This window comes from Piliocolobus tephrosceles, chromosome 10, assembly GCF_002776525.5.
Source record: "Piliocolobus tephrosceles isolate RC106 chromosome 10, ASM277652v3, whole genome shotgun sequence".
Lineage (NCBI taxonomy): Eukaryota > Metazoa > Chordata > Mammalia > Primates > Cercopithecidae > Piliocolobus > Piliocolobus tephrosceles.
The window spans coordinates 128,544,679-128,560,610 of NC_045443.1; the positions used below are offsets into that span (position 1 = coordinate 128,544,679).

General features: G+C 47.5%; 1 pseudogene; it reads right to left on the minus strand.

Moving 5' to 3' along the window:
• LOC111522956 overlaps positions 1-2,892 on the minus strand; it is a 31,209-nt pseudogene extending 28,317 nt beyond the window's left edge.
• Positions 2,893-15,932: the final 13,040 nt, after the last annotated feature.

The following is a 15,932-nucleotide window of genomic DNA, read 5'->3' on the forward strand; positions in this document are numbered from 1 at the left end:
ATATTTTGTATCATCTATAAAATTAACTCAAAAAGGATAATATAATTAGCTGTAACACCTAAAACTGCTAAAATTAAGGAAGACAACATAGGAGAAAATCTTTGTAATCTTAGGTGAAGTAAATAATTCCTAGATATGACACAAGTATGATCTATGAATAGAAAAAGATTATAAATTGTACTTTATCAAAATTAAGAATTTCTTCTCTTCAAATGATACTAAGAGAATGAAAATGTATGTATATCCCAGAATGCGCAAAAATAATTGGAAGTCATGTATCTGATACAGGACTTGTATCCAGAATATACCAGAACTCTTCAAACTCAAGAAGAAAAACATACAACCACATTTTTTAAACGCATGTCTTCCTTTTTTTTTTTTTTTTTTTAATTTTTGAAATGGGGTCTTGCTCTGTCACCCAGGCTGGAGTGCAGTGGTGTGATCATAGCTCACTACAGTCTTGACCTCCTGAGCTCAAGCCATCCTTCTGCCTCAGCCTCCTGAGTAACTGGGACTACAGGCATGTTGTAGAGATGGGGTCTTCCTATGTTGCCTAGGCTGGTTTCAAACTCCTGGACCCAAGATGACCTTGGCCTCCCAAGGTGCCGGGATTACAGGTGTGAGCCAACATGCCTTGCCCAAAATGCATACTTATCTTTTTTTTGTATTCGTTCATTCGATACATATTTATTGATCACCTGTGCAAAGCCCATTCTAGATGCTCAGTGATTATTGGTAAACCAAGCAGGAGGCCCCTGTCCTCTGGGACTTGTTTGCGGAGCACAGATATTTGCTGTCCAGCTGAAATATGTGCTATGGGGATAGGGCGCTGGTCTATCTAATGCACGCCCGCATCCCCGGCACTCATGACCCTGGCGGGCTGCAGGCCCTCAGAATCGCTGTGCAGTTGGCGATTGCAACACTCGGGGGATAAATTCCCCTACGCCACGCATGGGGGCGCTCACGCTCCACGCTGTGGCTACACTCTCAGGAGCATTTGTTCGAACGGATCATCCCTCCAGCTTACCTTCTCAAAAAGGGGACATGGATGAGGCTCTCATGATTAATGATCGCAGTACAGATTTGTAACCTATTATGGAAGAAAAGCCACATCAAGCACGTGTCGTTTGGAACAAGAGAGATTTGGCCGCCTCAGCGGTACCAAAGGACCGTGTCCTTTTCTGGGTCACATTTTTTTTAGGTCTTGAAGAACAGTGATTTGTTCACTGCTAATGAAATCCTTACGTGCTTCAAAGCATTACAACTTAGGGGAAGAAAGACTGATGTGTCTTCTGAGACGCCCTGAGCAGCACAGATGACTAGAAATGCGTTTACACTCGACTACTTGGGCTGATTGCGTTTACAAAGAGGCACATAAAACCGCAGATATCTGCATGCACAGCCAGGAAAGCAATCGTAGAAATAACAACATTATCGGGAACTCATATTTTAAGCCGAGGCAGACGCTGTGTCACTGAGTTCCTAGGGTAGTTCAGACACATCTAATATCCAGGTTTTTAGGGAGACTAATATGTATGTGTGCCGCTGTGTCTTGAAATAATTCAGTGTTCTAAGCCTCAATGAAATCGTGTCTCTGGAAGGTCAATCATTGAAAGTATAATATAAAAACTCAAGAAAACAAGGAGACTTTGTGGCAGCTCTTAACGTTGTGAGACCAGCTGCAGTAGCTCTGTCAACTGTGGGGGCATCAGATAAATCATTTCAAGCTGGAAAAGTCCTTTGAGGTATCCAGGTGGTTCGTAAGGCTACATAACTCTGTCAAATACCGTCACTTTGGAGATTTCTAAGAATTCAGAGGATATTAGGTCTTGATGCTTGGAAAGAGGCAATCGGCAAGATTTTAGCAAAGGGACTCTGAGACAAAAGCCACAGGTTTTTGTTCGTCCATGCCTGCTTTCCTCAGTTTCACTGTGCAGCACCTCTCAAACTTTCATGAGAAATTTGGGATGCGCTGGTGCTCTGTATTTCTAACCAGCTGCTGGCCGACACGGATGTTAGTGGTTCTTGAACCATGCTTTGGTATTAGGGCGCTATGCAGTACGTACCTCGAGGAAAGCGCTTCCACAGAGGGGAGAAGCCTGTTTACCACCCTGTCTACCACCTGCAGGATTCATCGCATTCCTTCATTCAAGAAAATTGGGCAGCACTGTGGGAGGCCTGACTTACGCTAGTGGCTGGAGACAAAGGGTGAGTCAAACTTAACTTGGTTTCTCTCCTGTTGAGGCTTATTATTTTGGTTTGGGAGACAAGCACAGAGATTGGTAATTCCTAACTTTTAAATGCTGTATAACTTTAAAATGCTGTGCAATGAGGAAGTGCAGTGGGCAGCTGTGAACACATCTAACGGGGTCTGTGAGCTTCAGAAGTCAGGGAAGTGCTGAGGTTAAAGGAGGAATTGGGGTTCATTGACTAAGCGAGCCGCAGGTGGGGCAGGGTAGATAATATTCCATGAAGAGGAGGCGTGTGTACAAAGCCTCCGAGGAAGGAGGGATGCGGGCTTTTGGAGGACCTGGCTGGTCTGTGTGGTTGGAACATGGTGGGCACACGCTGGGTGAGCGTGGAGTATCTGGAGATGAGGCTAGGGTCGGTGGGATCCTGGTAATCCTGCTGGGACACCAGGTCATCCTCCGTCATTAGATGACGGTAAAGATAGTGGATATTAGGGGAAAGTGGGGACTGACGGCTCCCGTTTTCACGATAAGAGTGGCGTGTTAAGCACCTGTTAGCACAGGTGACACCCACCTGCTCCGCGAGCTCAGTAGCCATCCATCTCCACGAGGGGGCAGCAGAGCAGAACGCTGAAGCTGGGAGTCTAAACTGCGTGAGAAAGGCTTTGCCGTAGAATTCCAGAATTGATAGTTCTGCAGACATATTCTAGATGTCTCGATAGAAGCTGTGTGCTAACAGTGGCCCACACGTGCCTGTTCACTCCAGTGGTCCTGTTTCAGTTCCTTCAGGGTGGCTGGTGTCTAGGTGAGAACAGCATCTGGAGAGGGAAAGGTCACCCCTCCCTGACCCGCACTGCACTCATCAGGAATGTGGCACAACCTGCCAGTATGAATTCCCACTACGCCCTGTGGCGGGGCCCTGGCAGACATGTACATCTGCCAGACAGCCAACGTGATCGCATCCTGCATTAGCTATAAGGTGGGGCAGGAGGAGCTGTTGACTCTGGGGGTGACAGGTGGTTTGGGGGCCAGGTGGCCAAGTTTATTGAGTGCCTGTGGTTTCACCCCACCTTGCAGGCATCGGGCTGGCAGCCCTCGCCTCTGTGAGCCTCCCAGGCTTTCTGCACTCAGAGAAGGGAGCTGGTGGCAAATAGGCCTTGAAGGAGGGGAGAAAGCAGCTGTCAGGTGCGGCTACTCAATGCTGCTATCAGCTTAGAATTGTAAAGGGCACTGTTTGAACCAGGGCCCGAGAAGAGTGGTTTTATTTCTTTTATTTTCTTTTGTTTGTTTTGGATGAGGCTAAGATTCCCCCATGACCCGAAAGCATCGAGGGCCAGCCCGTTTCCAAAGGGTCTGCCAGTCTAACGTCTCTGCTGCTCATACTTAGCACCTAAAAATCATATTCCCCCATGTCGAAATCATATTTCTCTATTTGAAATCATATTTCCCCATGTTGAAATCATATTTCCCCATGTTGAAGTCATATTTCCCCATGTCGAAATCATACTTCCCCCATGTCGAAATCATACTTCCCCCATGTTGAACTTGGAGCAGTCAACTGGGGTCACACTTCTATCATCTTGTCCTGGACTTTAGCTCCCGGGGCAGACCAGGCAGTCATCAGAAACACCAACCGATTTCAGGGACTGCCCTCTTTCAACACACACCTGCCATGATCATTCGGGTTGGAATATGGCTGCTTGTGGTGTTTTCTGCGCTCTCAGCCCCTGACCATTCGTGTTGGAATGGCTGCTTGTGGTATTTTCTGCCCTGTCAGCCTCCAGAGAGTCTTTGCGTGGCTGAGTGTCAGCACTTGCCACCCGTTTCCTCCTCCTGGGCAAACGGCCTCACTCTCTGGCCATGTGGTCAAATGTCCTGGCCTCACCGCACAGTTAGATGTGGCTGATGGGATGTGAGTAGAAGCTGAACGTGACACTTGCATTCGTGACCGTAAACATTTCCGCCACACGGCCAGCCATTCCCTTTATCTGCCACTGACTTGAAGTGACTAACAAGGCAACTTCAATGGTCACACATTACAAACAGAGCCACGGATGAAAGGGGCCGAGGTCCCTGAGTCACCACGTGAAGGACACAGTTGCCGGCTGCGTGGAAGCACCCTTTGCACTCCTGAGAACGAGGAAGAAACATCCATCATGTGTGAGCCATTCTGTATTTGGGTTTGTTTGCCGCAGCAGTGGCCACAGCATGAGATTTTTGTTTGGATCTAGGGACACCACAGTAGGAGGAGAGTTAACTGATCCAGGAGAGGTCATGTGAACTGCCTGGTGGGCCCAGGTATCGGTGAGACCACAGCAGGGCTGAATAGAGGGAACAAAACTCTGTCCCCTGAGCGTCCACTCCGGCCATCTCTCCTGTTCTGCTCTCTTCAGAGTGGAGGCCCATGTGCTAAGATGGAGGAGGCATTATCCTGACCTTCCTCCTCCCAGAATCGAGTTTTATCACTTATGCTCAGAAATCTGAGATTGCTCTTGGAATTCAGCACTGGCTTCATGGATCCTTCTCTGCCAATGTGCATTTTATGGCCAACGGATGACCAGGACTGGCTGGATTGTCATGAATTCACAAGACATGTTCATGGAGACCTTGCCAAGGGTGTGGCCACTTCGGCTGTTGCATCAGAGCTAGTGGAGGGGAGGTCGGAGTGGCCAGCTTGGCTGAGGATGTACGAAGTATGTGTCAACATTCTTTCTCCACTGATATCAAGTGTATTAGTCAGGGCTCTCGATTGCAAGCACTCTGACTTTCTTAGGCAAAAGGGGAATTTTTGAAAGGACGTCGGGTTCACAGCATCATTGTGGAGCTAGAGGGTCTATCTTGGAAAATGGAACTAACCAAGGGCACTTCAGAAGGCTGGACAGCAGGAATCACAGCTGAGGCCAGGATGCAGGTACAGACTGTGCATCGCTGCTGGAGATTCAAAGTGCCAGGGGAGAGGGCCATCTGCATAGAGCCGGAGTCACAGGCTTGCTCCCAGCTGCGCCAAGGCTGGTGTGTTGGTCCGTTCTCACACGGCTGTAAAGAAATACCTGAGACAGGGTAATTTACAAAGAAGGGAGGTTTAATTGGCTCACAGTTCTGCAGGCTCTACAGGAAGCCTGGCAGCACCTGCTTCTGGAAAGGCCTCAGGGAGCTTTTACTCATGGTGGAAGGCAAAGCAGGAGCAGGAGGAAGGGGGTCGGTGCCACATACTTTTAAACAACCAGATCTCATGAGAACCATATCACGAGAACAGCCCTAAGGGGATGGTACTAAACTATTCAACTAGTACTACTATAGTAATTGATAAACTATTCATGATCCAATCACCCCCACCAGGCCCCACCTCCAACGCTGGGGATTATAATTCAACATGAGATTTGGGCAGAGACACAGAGCCAAACCGTATCAATTGGGAAAGGAAGGATTTTACTTCAGCTTTCACAGTAGGTGTAAATGTTCCCTCCTACTCCACTCACACACAAAGGCAAATTCCTCCACACATTTCAGGGGCTTCACCTGGCACAAGTTCATTTTCTGTGTCAGAGTCTAATGCAGGTGTTCCTAGTGAATATGTTCCCTTCCATACAGTGACTCAGGGATCCAGGCTCCTCCAACCTGGGGCTCCATTTCAGAGCCCTCTGCCTTCAAGCAGAAAAGAAGGAGGCGGGTTACCTTCAGTGCATCTTAAATGCCCTGGCCTGGATAGAGCAGGGGAGCGGGATGAATGATATGCTTCACTTTTGCTCGTATTCCCATAACTCATTACAAGGCTAACATAATTACAAGGGATGCTGGGAGAGACATAGAAGCAGAAGGATGCTGTGTGGTGCCAACGACTTCTGCTATAAGCCTTTACAGGAGGAGAGGATGTTTGGTTTCTGGACAGATAAAAAAGTAATTGATATCTGCTCCTAGGGTTAAATGTATGTGGGGATGGGGAGCTTGAGAATGTGGTCCTTTCTTGAGCTTTGAGGAGAGAGGGATGGGTGCTAGTATTTGTTGAATGGCTACTACGCATTAGGAACTTTGCAGATGTAAGCTCACTTAATCCTTAGGGGTGCTAATTTACCTTTTTGTCATAAATACTATTCTTTCCACTTTACAAATGAGAAAACTCAGTTAACAGGCAGTGGAGGGATTTTTTTCAGCTAGGCAGTGACAGAGCTAGGATTCACACGTTCCATTCACCACCCAACCTTAAGGGTCACTGGGCTCCAGCTTTGGCTTGAAATATAGTCTACTTTGCACTGGGAGGGTTTGGAATGAAACGCTACAATTTGGATCAAGATAAGCCACAGGCAGTGAAAGTAAGCTGCAGGGGCCAGAGGCTGGGTTTTCCCACAGATGGAATTTTGGGAAAAGCTGTACAGTTTGGAGGGGCCGGGTAGGGAGGAAGAAGGGAAGGGGGATAACCTCATTCAAGTGAGAGAAGTTATGGTCACCAAATATTTCTCTAATTGCAAAAAAATTAAGAGACTGAGGGATGCCAAAAAAATAAAGTACAAGTGTACTAGGCGTTGGCTTTTTTGGCAAAGCAAATTTGTCTGTAATCACTCTTAAAAAGATATAAAAGGAATTGCCTCACACAGTGTGATCACGTAAGCCTGGCTTTTATCTGTTTCTTCAGACACATTGCATTTTGAAGGAAACCATATTAGCTGGAGATGGTAAATTTGTCTGGTAATTGCTTTCCATTATAAATCTAAGCAACATTTAACACCACTAGGGAATGCAAAATTACCAAGAAAGCTGAAAGAAGAAAAAGTCTTTTTCTAAGTTGAAAGTTATGTTTTCCTAGTTGAAAATAGATGTTTTAAGGTTCACAGAACACCATTTTGTATTACTTAGCAAGATTATGGGGCAGTGCTTATAAAGTTCCAAAACTCCCTGCTGGTTAATAGATCTTAGAAAAAGCGTCTGAGGCAGATCCCTTGACCCGCAGCCATGCTCCGCAGTGTTCAGCTGTAATAACAATTATTTAAAAATGGGCGTGAGATGGGGGGCAATTGTGATGTCTCTTCTGGCCTTACACACCTGCGATGATCTTTGCTGTGGTCTGAATGTTTGTTACTGCTCTCCCCGCAAATTCTCTGTTGAAACCTAGTGCCCCAGGTGATGGTATTAGGAGGTGGGGGCCTGTGCGAGGTGATGAGGTCACGAGAAGGGAACTAGTGCCCTTATTAAAGGGGATCCAGAGAGCTGCCTCGCCCATTCCACCAGGTGAAAGCACAGAGAGAAGGTGCCTTCGACGAACCAGGAAGGGGGTCCTCACTGGACATGAAATCTGTCATGCTTTGATCCTGGATTTCCAACCCTCAGAACTGTGAGAAACACATTTCTGCTGTTTATAATCTACCCTGCTCATGGTATTTTGTATAGCAGTCAGGATGGACTAAAACAATCTTTGACCCACTTGCTATTATTTTCGTTGTCAAATCCGTATTGTACATAGGTCAGCTTCACTATCTTTATAGGGTCAGAGCACTGAATGTCCCCAGGACTTACTTGGCTCCAAGACATCCTTTTTTTTTGAGACAAAGTCTTGCTTTGTTGCCCAGGCCGGAGTGTAGTGGCGTGATCTCAGCTCACTGACCTCTGCCTCCTGGGTTCAAGCGATTCTCCTGCTTCAGCCCCCCACCCCCCACCCCCACAAGAGTAGCTGCGATTACAGGCGCCCGCCACCACACCTGGCTAATTTTTGTATTTTTAGTAGAGACGGGGTTTAACCATGTTGACCAGGCTGGTCTCGAACTCCTGGCCTCAGGTGATCTGCCTGCTTCGGCCCCCCAAAGTGCTGGGATTACAGGCGTGAGCCACCGTGCCTGGCCCCAGTGCATCTTTTCAGAGCACTTGAATGGTCAGTGTTGAAACATCAAAAGGTTTTACACAATTCTGAATTTTCAGCTTCTCCAAAAAACCCCACAAAAATCAGACGATCTTACCAAACTGAGTCCTCGTTTCTGCCTGGCAGAAAGGACCGTATTCCCAAGATCCCCACACATGCGCGGTACCTCTAGAGCAGATACTGATGACGTTTTGACTTCCAGAGCCAACTGTCCTCTCTTCCGGTGAGCACCTGGAGCAGAAACGTCCAGGGCTCCCAGCAACGGAGAAAGAGTTCTGACTCCTCCATACCTTCGCCGACATTTGGGTTCCTCAGTCTTTTATGTTAGCCTTGCTTGGTGTGTGTGTGATGTGTGCAGTGGACAAGTCGTTGTGATTTTGTTTTCCTAGTGACCAGTGATGTTGAGCAATTGTTCCTTTGCTTACTGGCCACTTGGAACTCTTCCATGAAGTGTCATTATCCCAGAAATGGGTCACTATCCTGGTATTTTCAGCTTCTTCTTGCCTTTATAGAACTCTTCCTCTTCCTCTTCCTCCTCTTCTTTCTTCTCTTTTGAGACAGAGTCTCGCTCTGTCACCCAGGCTGGAGGGCAGTGGTGTGATCTCGGCTCACTGCAACCTCCGCCGCCCAGGTTCAAGCTGGTCTCCTGCCTCAAGCCTCCCTAGTAGCTGGGACTATAGGCGCCCGCCACCACGCCCGGCTAATTTTTATATTTTGAGTAGAGACAGGGTTTCACCATGTTGGCCAGGCTGGTCTCGAACTCCCAGCCTCAGGTGATCCACTCGCCTCTGCCTCCCAAAGTGTTGGGGTTACAGGTGTGAGCCACCGCCCCCAGCCTACCAGTCTTCTTAATCCCCCTCTCAGAGAGCCCAGCCCTGGTGAGGCAGGCCCCACTTCCTGGAGGTCTGACTCCAAGCAGAGCCAACCAGAAGCCAGAGGGCAAGAGTTCCTTATTGAAGTCGTTGGGGAGATCAGCCTCCTGGTGCACAGAGCGCGGGGGAGGGCGCAGCGTCGTGTGTGTCAGTCTGATCTTGGCTTCCGTCAGCTGACATGAGCCTTCGAGTCTGGGCTCAGGGCGGGAGTGAGTGAGGAAGATCCTCACACCCCAAATGACCACTTAGATGGAGGCTAAAAAGGTATACCGTGGGAACAACACGCCGATGAATGCCTCAAGCGCGATACCACCAAAGCGTTGGGCTCACTTGGCAGATGAAACCCCCACTACACTCTCATGAATAGAGCAGATGAGAAGACCCAGTGCCCGTCGCCACTGCCTAGAGATCTGTCCCGTTTCCTCCTGCAGATAATTGATAGTGAGGTCGGGCTGCCCTCCAGCTGACAGCTAGTCCCTGCTGTGGCTGCTAATCACACACCGTGTTTGTGTTTGTTCTTAACTGGAGTTCCCTGCGGGTTTGTGTTTCCAGCAAGATTGAGAATTCTTTGGGTCAGGGACCGTGCGATCTCTGTTCCTTCTGGCTCTCAGCAAGAGACGCACCATCCTTGATCCTTATTTCTGACCCATGGCTAATTGCAACAAGTGCCAAGCAGGCAATGAAAAATAGGAGACTTGTGGTTTTCCAAACATAGGCTGGTTTCTTACTACAGAAGGCAGCTGCTTCAACAGGTCAGCTGACGCTGGCCCCAAACAAGCAGTGACTCACGCATCCTAGGAATTCACGCTAAAGATAGAGGAGGAGAGAGGTCGGAGTCTTGAAGGACACAGCGTTCTTTCATTTGCTGTTTTAAAGTCTCTAACTTAGTAAAGAACACTCTTTGTTTTCTGGGTCTGCGTGGAAGTAAGGCATACGTGTGGTCAATGTGGTTTGGGAGGAGCGTGCTTTCCCGCCGGGCTTCTCGCTCTGCAAAATGCTGAGATGTTGTTAAGGGTGAATTACACAGATTTGGAAACACAAAAGATGGGTGAAGAATTGAACGTATAATAAAGAACAGTGCCACAGGCTGGTTTCTTAAAATGAGAAACCTTAAGATGTGCTTGAAACTTTTATAAAACAGAATTTTTGGCCAGGCACAATGGCCCACGCCTGTAATCCCAGCACTTTGGGAGACCGAGGTGGGCAGATCATGAGGTCAAGAGATCGAGATCATCCCAGACAACATGGTGAAACTCCGTCTCTACTAAAAATACAAAAATTAGCTGGGCGTAGCGGTGCATGCCTGTAATCCCAGCTACTCGGGAGGCTGAGGCAGGAGAATCGCTTGAACCTGGGAGGCGGAGGTTGCAGTGAGCCGAGATCACACCACTACACTCCAGCCTGGTGACAGAGCAAGACTCCATCTCAAAAAAAAAAAAAATAAAAAGAATTTTTATTATTTAAGTAATTGACTGGATACATTCTTCTTGTAAAGATGTAAAATGTCACAACAAGGCTAGAGAGCTCTTTTTTTAAACTTTATTAATTTATTTGAGACAGGGTCTTGCTCTGTCACACAGGCTGCAGTGCCAGTGGCGTGATCTTGGCTCACTGCACCTTCAACCTCCCAGGCTCAGGCGATCCTCCTGCCTCAGCCTCATGAGTAGCTGGGATTACAGGGAGGCCCCACTACGCCCAGCTAATTTTTCTATTTTTATTAGAGATGAGGTCTCACTTTGTTGCCCAGGCTGGTCTCAAATTCCTGGCCTCAAGTGATCCTCCCATCTTGGCCTCCCAAAATGCTGGGATTGCAAGCATGAGCCACTGCACCTGGCCTTAATTTTTTTCTTTTTTTTAAGACGATGTCTTACTCTGTCTCCAAGGCTGGAGTGCAGTAACTCAATCTCAGTTCACTGCAGCCTTGGACTCCTGGGCTCAAGTGATCCTCCCACCTTAGCCTCCCAAGCAGCTGGGACTGTAGAAGAGTCCCTGGCACGTCCCTGGCAGTAAAGACCTGTGACTTCTGGCCTTTCTCTCCATTCTCCAGAAGTATATTCTCTTTTGGTTTGCATCCTATCCTTCCAGAACTTTCCCTATGCCTTTACATAATAGGTACCCAGGTGTCATTTATGCGTATGCCGTACGTAAATGATAGCACCTGCTCTTAATGGTTCTGTAACTTGGTTTTTTGTTTTGTTTTTGTTTTTGTGCAGCATGTCTTGAAGCTTTTCCCATGTTAGTCTCGTGCATTCTATAAACTGCCACCCAGGATTGAAAAATATTAATCAGGTTATTTAGGCCACTCTAAAGCTTTTGGAGAATTCTAGAGACTCAAATTCATAGATTTTGACAACTTCCTTCCATTACCTGGCAATAGGTCATCTTGAATTTCTCCAAGCTTCCTAAAATTCCCATTATTTTAAGAATTTTCTCCTAAATATCTGCAGCAAGTCAGAGTTCCTTCTTGGAAAAATGGCCACCTTCTCCCCTGTGTGGGCTCCCCTGCTACCTATTCACTTGCTTGAATTAATGAGTTGCTATTTTCTATTCGATTCCTTACTAACCAACAAGAACAATGATTATGATTTCTCTATCATGTTTGTCAGAAAACTGGTCTAATGAGGCCTGGCACAATGACTGAAACATGTAATCCCAGTATTTTGGGAGGCTGAGGTGGGAGGATCACTTGAGTCCAGGAGTTCGAGACCAGGCTGAACAACATAGCCAGACCCTGTCTCTACAAATTAAAAAAATCATAGGCCGTGTGTGGTGGCTCAAGCCTGTAATCCCAGCACTTTGGGAGGCCGAGGCGGGTGGATCACGAGGTCAGGAGATTGAGACCATCCTGGCTAACACGGTGAAACCCCATCTACTAAAAATGCAAAAAACTAGCCAGGCATGGTGGCAGGTGCCTGTAGTCCCAGCTACTCGGAGGCTGAGGCAGGAGAATGGTGTGAACCCAGGAGGCGGAGCTTGCAGTGAGCCGAGATCGCGCCACTGCACTCCAGCCTGGGTGACACAGCGAGACTCCATCTCAAAAAAAAAAAAAAAATCGTAGAGACAGGAGGTTGAGGCTACAGCGAGCCATGATCACACCACCGCACTCCATCCTGGGCGAACGAGAAAGACCCTGTCTCAAAAAAGTAATAATAGGCCGGGCGTGGTGGCTCATGCCTGTAATCCCATCACTTTGGGAAGCCAAAGCAGGTAGATAACTTGAGGTCAGGAGTTCGAGACCAGCCTGGGAAACGTAGTGAGACCCCTGTCTCTACAAAAAATGAAAGAATTAGCTGGGTGTGGTAGTGCATGCCTGTGGTCCTGGCTACTGGGGAGGCTAAGGTGGAAGGATTCTTTGAACCCAGAGGGTCGAGGCTGCAGTGAGCTGTGATTGTACCATTGCACTCCAGCCTTGGTGACAGAAGGAGATCCTGTTTCAAAGAAGAAAAGAAAAAAAGAGAAAAGAAAAGCTGTCTAATGACATAATTAAGACAAGTCAGAGAGTGAATCCAGGCTTGGCACTGCTTGTGAATATCCACAGCAAGGAAAGGGTCTGAAAAGAAGGCCAGCATTGGGGAGGACAAAGCTGAATCCCAGGATATCTCCTGAGTCCTGGATCCAGCTGTGCCTGCAGCCAACATCACCACTGGCCTTTCCTTCCATGGACCAGTTTGTTTTCCTTCTGTTTCTATCAGATGGGTTGGTAACTGACACAGCCCTGACAGACAGTGCCATAGTGTCATATCCCATTGCTATCTTCTCATGACTCTTTCTGGTTTCAGCATCTGCCAGGAGCTTCTATTTTTCCTTCTTGGATGCTCTGCCTCTGTTCTCTATTTATTCCAACCCTGCAAAGAACCAAAAACATCAACAATCTGTGTACAGCATAAATCATTACTTGTCTGACTGCATCATGGTTACTGTGTGTACTTGTGTATTAGTTCATATTTGGCTTAGGTAACACAGCAAAAGAAAATAACACACACACAGAAAACAGCAAACCCAGCAATGCCTTGTATTTATGCAGCAATAGCATAACTTATTTGGCAACACATTTTTGCCATGGTTTTAACCTAGTGTGTGGGGAGTGGCGTGTGGAGAGGTTTCACTCCTTCCTGAGTTTTCTTGTATTTGTCATTCTTGAGTTCCTGCCAAAATTTACATCTAATTGCCCCAACGCATCATTCCTTCCCCTCAAATAGAAAAAACAGTGAGTCCTGCAATTTTTTTTTTTTTTTTTTTAACAGGGTCTGGCTCTACCACCCAGGCTGGAGTGCAGTGATGTGATCTCAGCTCACTGCAACCTCCCTCTCCTGGGCTCAAACGATCCTCCTGCCTCAGCCTCCCAAGTAGCTGGGACTACAGGTGCGTACCACCATGCCTGGCTAATTTTTATACTTTTAGTAGAGACAGGGTTTTGCCATGTTGCACAGGCTGGATGTAAATTCTTACAAACATGTTCCCTCCACATTTGTTTCCTCATTCCACATGACTGTCAAATTGGAAATTCTTCCCAAGATGGCTCTGACTGTATCAAGCAGAGTGGAGTATGAGTGGTGCTGTTTCTCTCTTCATGAGGACACGGCTGGGTGTCTTGACCACTCATTTTTATTCTTCATTATTGCGGCCGGGGAAGAGGGTCTACTGTTAAAAAGCCTTGAGCAAGGTCGGACTAGGTAGGTTTTTTGTTGTTATTGTTGTTGTTTTTTCTCATGAGTTAAAGAAAGAAACATTCTCTTGAAGATGCTATGAGACGGGAAGGTTTCCAAAGCCTTTGAGTAGCTACACATGAAATCATCATAAAAACGTAAAAACAGTCCTCTTGGTGGTGCACGTGATTGTGAGCCTGTGTGTCTGTCTGAGATGTGAGTGTGAGAGAATTGAGTAGAGGTGACCACAGGGCGTGTGTCTGGGGATGATAACGTCTTCACGCACTACAGAATATAATATCAAGGTGATGATAAACCCTACTTGTGCACTTCTTTTTTGTAAGATAGTTTTCTTTCAGAATGTGTAGGACCTACAGAAAGTATGTGGTGGAGTGGTTAAGAACTCGGGTGCTGGAGTGAGGCTCCCTGCATTGGAATCTTTAATCCTCCACTCACAAACTGACCTTGGGGAACTTACTTTACCCCTCAGAACTTTAGTTTCCTCATCTGCAAAGAAGGTTTTAAAAATAGTGGCTCGTCTCTACAAAAAAAATTTTTTTTTTTTTTTTGAGACACAGTCTCGCTCTGTCGCCCAGGCTGGAGTGCAGTGGTGGGATCTCAGCTCACTGCAAGCGCCGCCTCCCAGGTTTACGCCATTCTGCTGCCTCAGCCTCCCGAGTAGCTGGGACTACAGGCGCCCGCCACCTCGCCTGGCTACTTTTTTGTATTTTTTAGTAGAGACGGGGTTTCACCGTGTTAGCCAGGATGGTCTTGATCTCCTGACCTCGTGATCCGCCCGTCACGGCCTCCCAAAGTGCTGGGAGTACAGGCTTGAGCCACCGCGCCCAGCCTACAAAAAATTTTAAAAAATTTACCTGCGCATATGGTTGCACATGCTTGTAGTCCCAGCTACTTGGGAGGCTGAGGCAGGAGGATGACTGGAGCCCAGGAGGTCAAAGCTGCTGTGAGCTGTGGTCACACCACTACGCTCCAGTGGGGGCGACAGAGCGAGTCCTGGTCTCCACAAAGTAAAAATAAAATAGCGTAAACTTCCTAGGGTTGTCCTAAGGAGTCAGCAGATGCCTGCAGGTAGGCACTCGGGGCAGAGTCGGCGTTGGCGGCTGCCCTACCAGTGATTACTTTGAGGATGATGATGACCTTGTCTCTGATCATGAGATGAAGATGGTGAAGGAAGGGGATGGTGATTTAACCTTCTAGCAAGACTTAGCCCCACTGGACAGCCTGCCTGACTGAGGAGTCTCTCTCTATAAATTCAGAGACAACAGCGCCTAAGAGCAGTCTAAAAGTATGCTTGTTATTAAAAATCTCAAAAAGATCATGGTTTCAGGTGTGCATTCTCATCTTCCAGAATGAGTGAAAACTTCCCCATTCCAGTGCTGCTGTGGCACTCACAGGTTCGGATGTGCTTGGGTCCTCTGGATGTTCAGCTCAGCAGCTGCACGGCTCAAGGTTATTTTTCTGCCAGAGGGAAACAAGGCGGGTAGCAGACACAGTGGTGATTTTGGAGCAGGGCTGTGTGCAGGGGTCATCCCTTCCCACTCATTTAGTAGCTGTTCCCACAGGTCTCAATGAGACGGGTGGCTGGCTGTGCAGTAACTGCCAACTGGCTCTGCTGGTTATAATCAATGGTTCAGACTTCTCTCTCTCTCTCTCTCTCTTTTTTTTTTTTTTTTTGAGACGGAGTCTCACTCTTGTTGCCCACGCTGGAGTGTAATGGTGAGATCTCGGCTCACCGCAACCTCCGCTTCCCAGGTTCAAGCAATTCTCCTGCCTCAGCCTCCCAAGTAGCTGGGATTACAGGCACGCACCACCACCTGGCTAATTTTTTATTTTTTAGTAGAGATGGGGTTTCTCCATGTTGGTCAGGCTGGTCTCAAACTCCTAACCTCAGGTGATCCACCGGCCTCGGTTTCCCAAAGTGCTGGGATTACAGGCATAAACCACCTTACCCGGCCTCTCCTTCTCTCTCTCACACAACATCTTTCCCAGGTTTTTTTTTACTCCTTAGAAATACTTTATTCTGGGCCGGGCGCGGTGGCTCAAGCCTGTAATCCCAGCACTTTGGGAGGCCGAGGCGGGCGGATCACGAGGTCAGGAGATCGAGACCATCCTGGCTAACATGGTGAAACCCCGTCTCTACTAAAAAAATACAAAAAACTAGCCGGGTGAGGTGGCAGGCGCCTGTAGTCCCAGCTACTCGGGAGGCTGAGGCAGGAGAATGACGTAAACCCGGGAGGCGGAGCTTGCAGTGAGCTGAGATCCGGTCACTGCACTCCAGCCTGGGCGACAGAGCGAGATTCCATCTCAAAATAAATAAATAAATAAATAAATAAATAAATAAATAAATAAATAAATA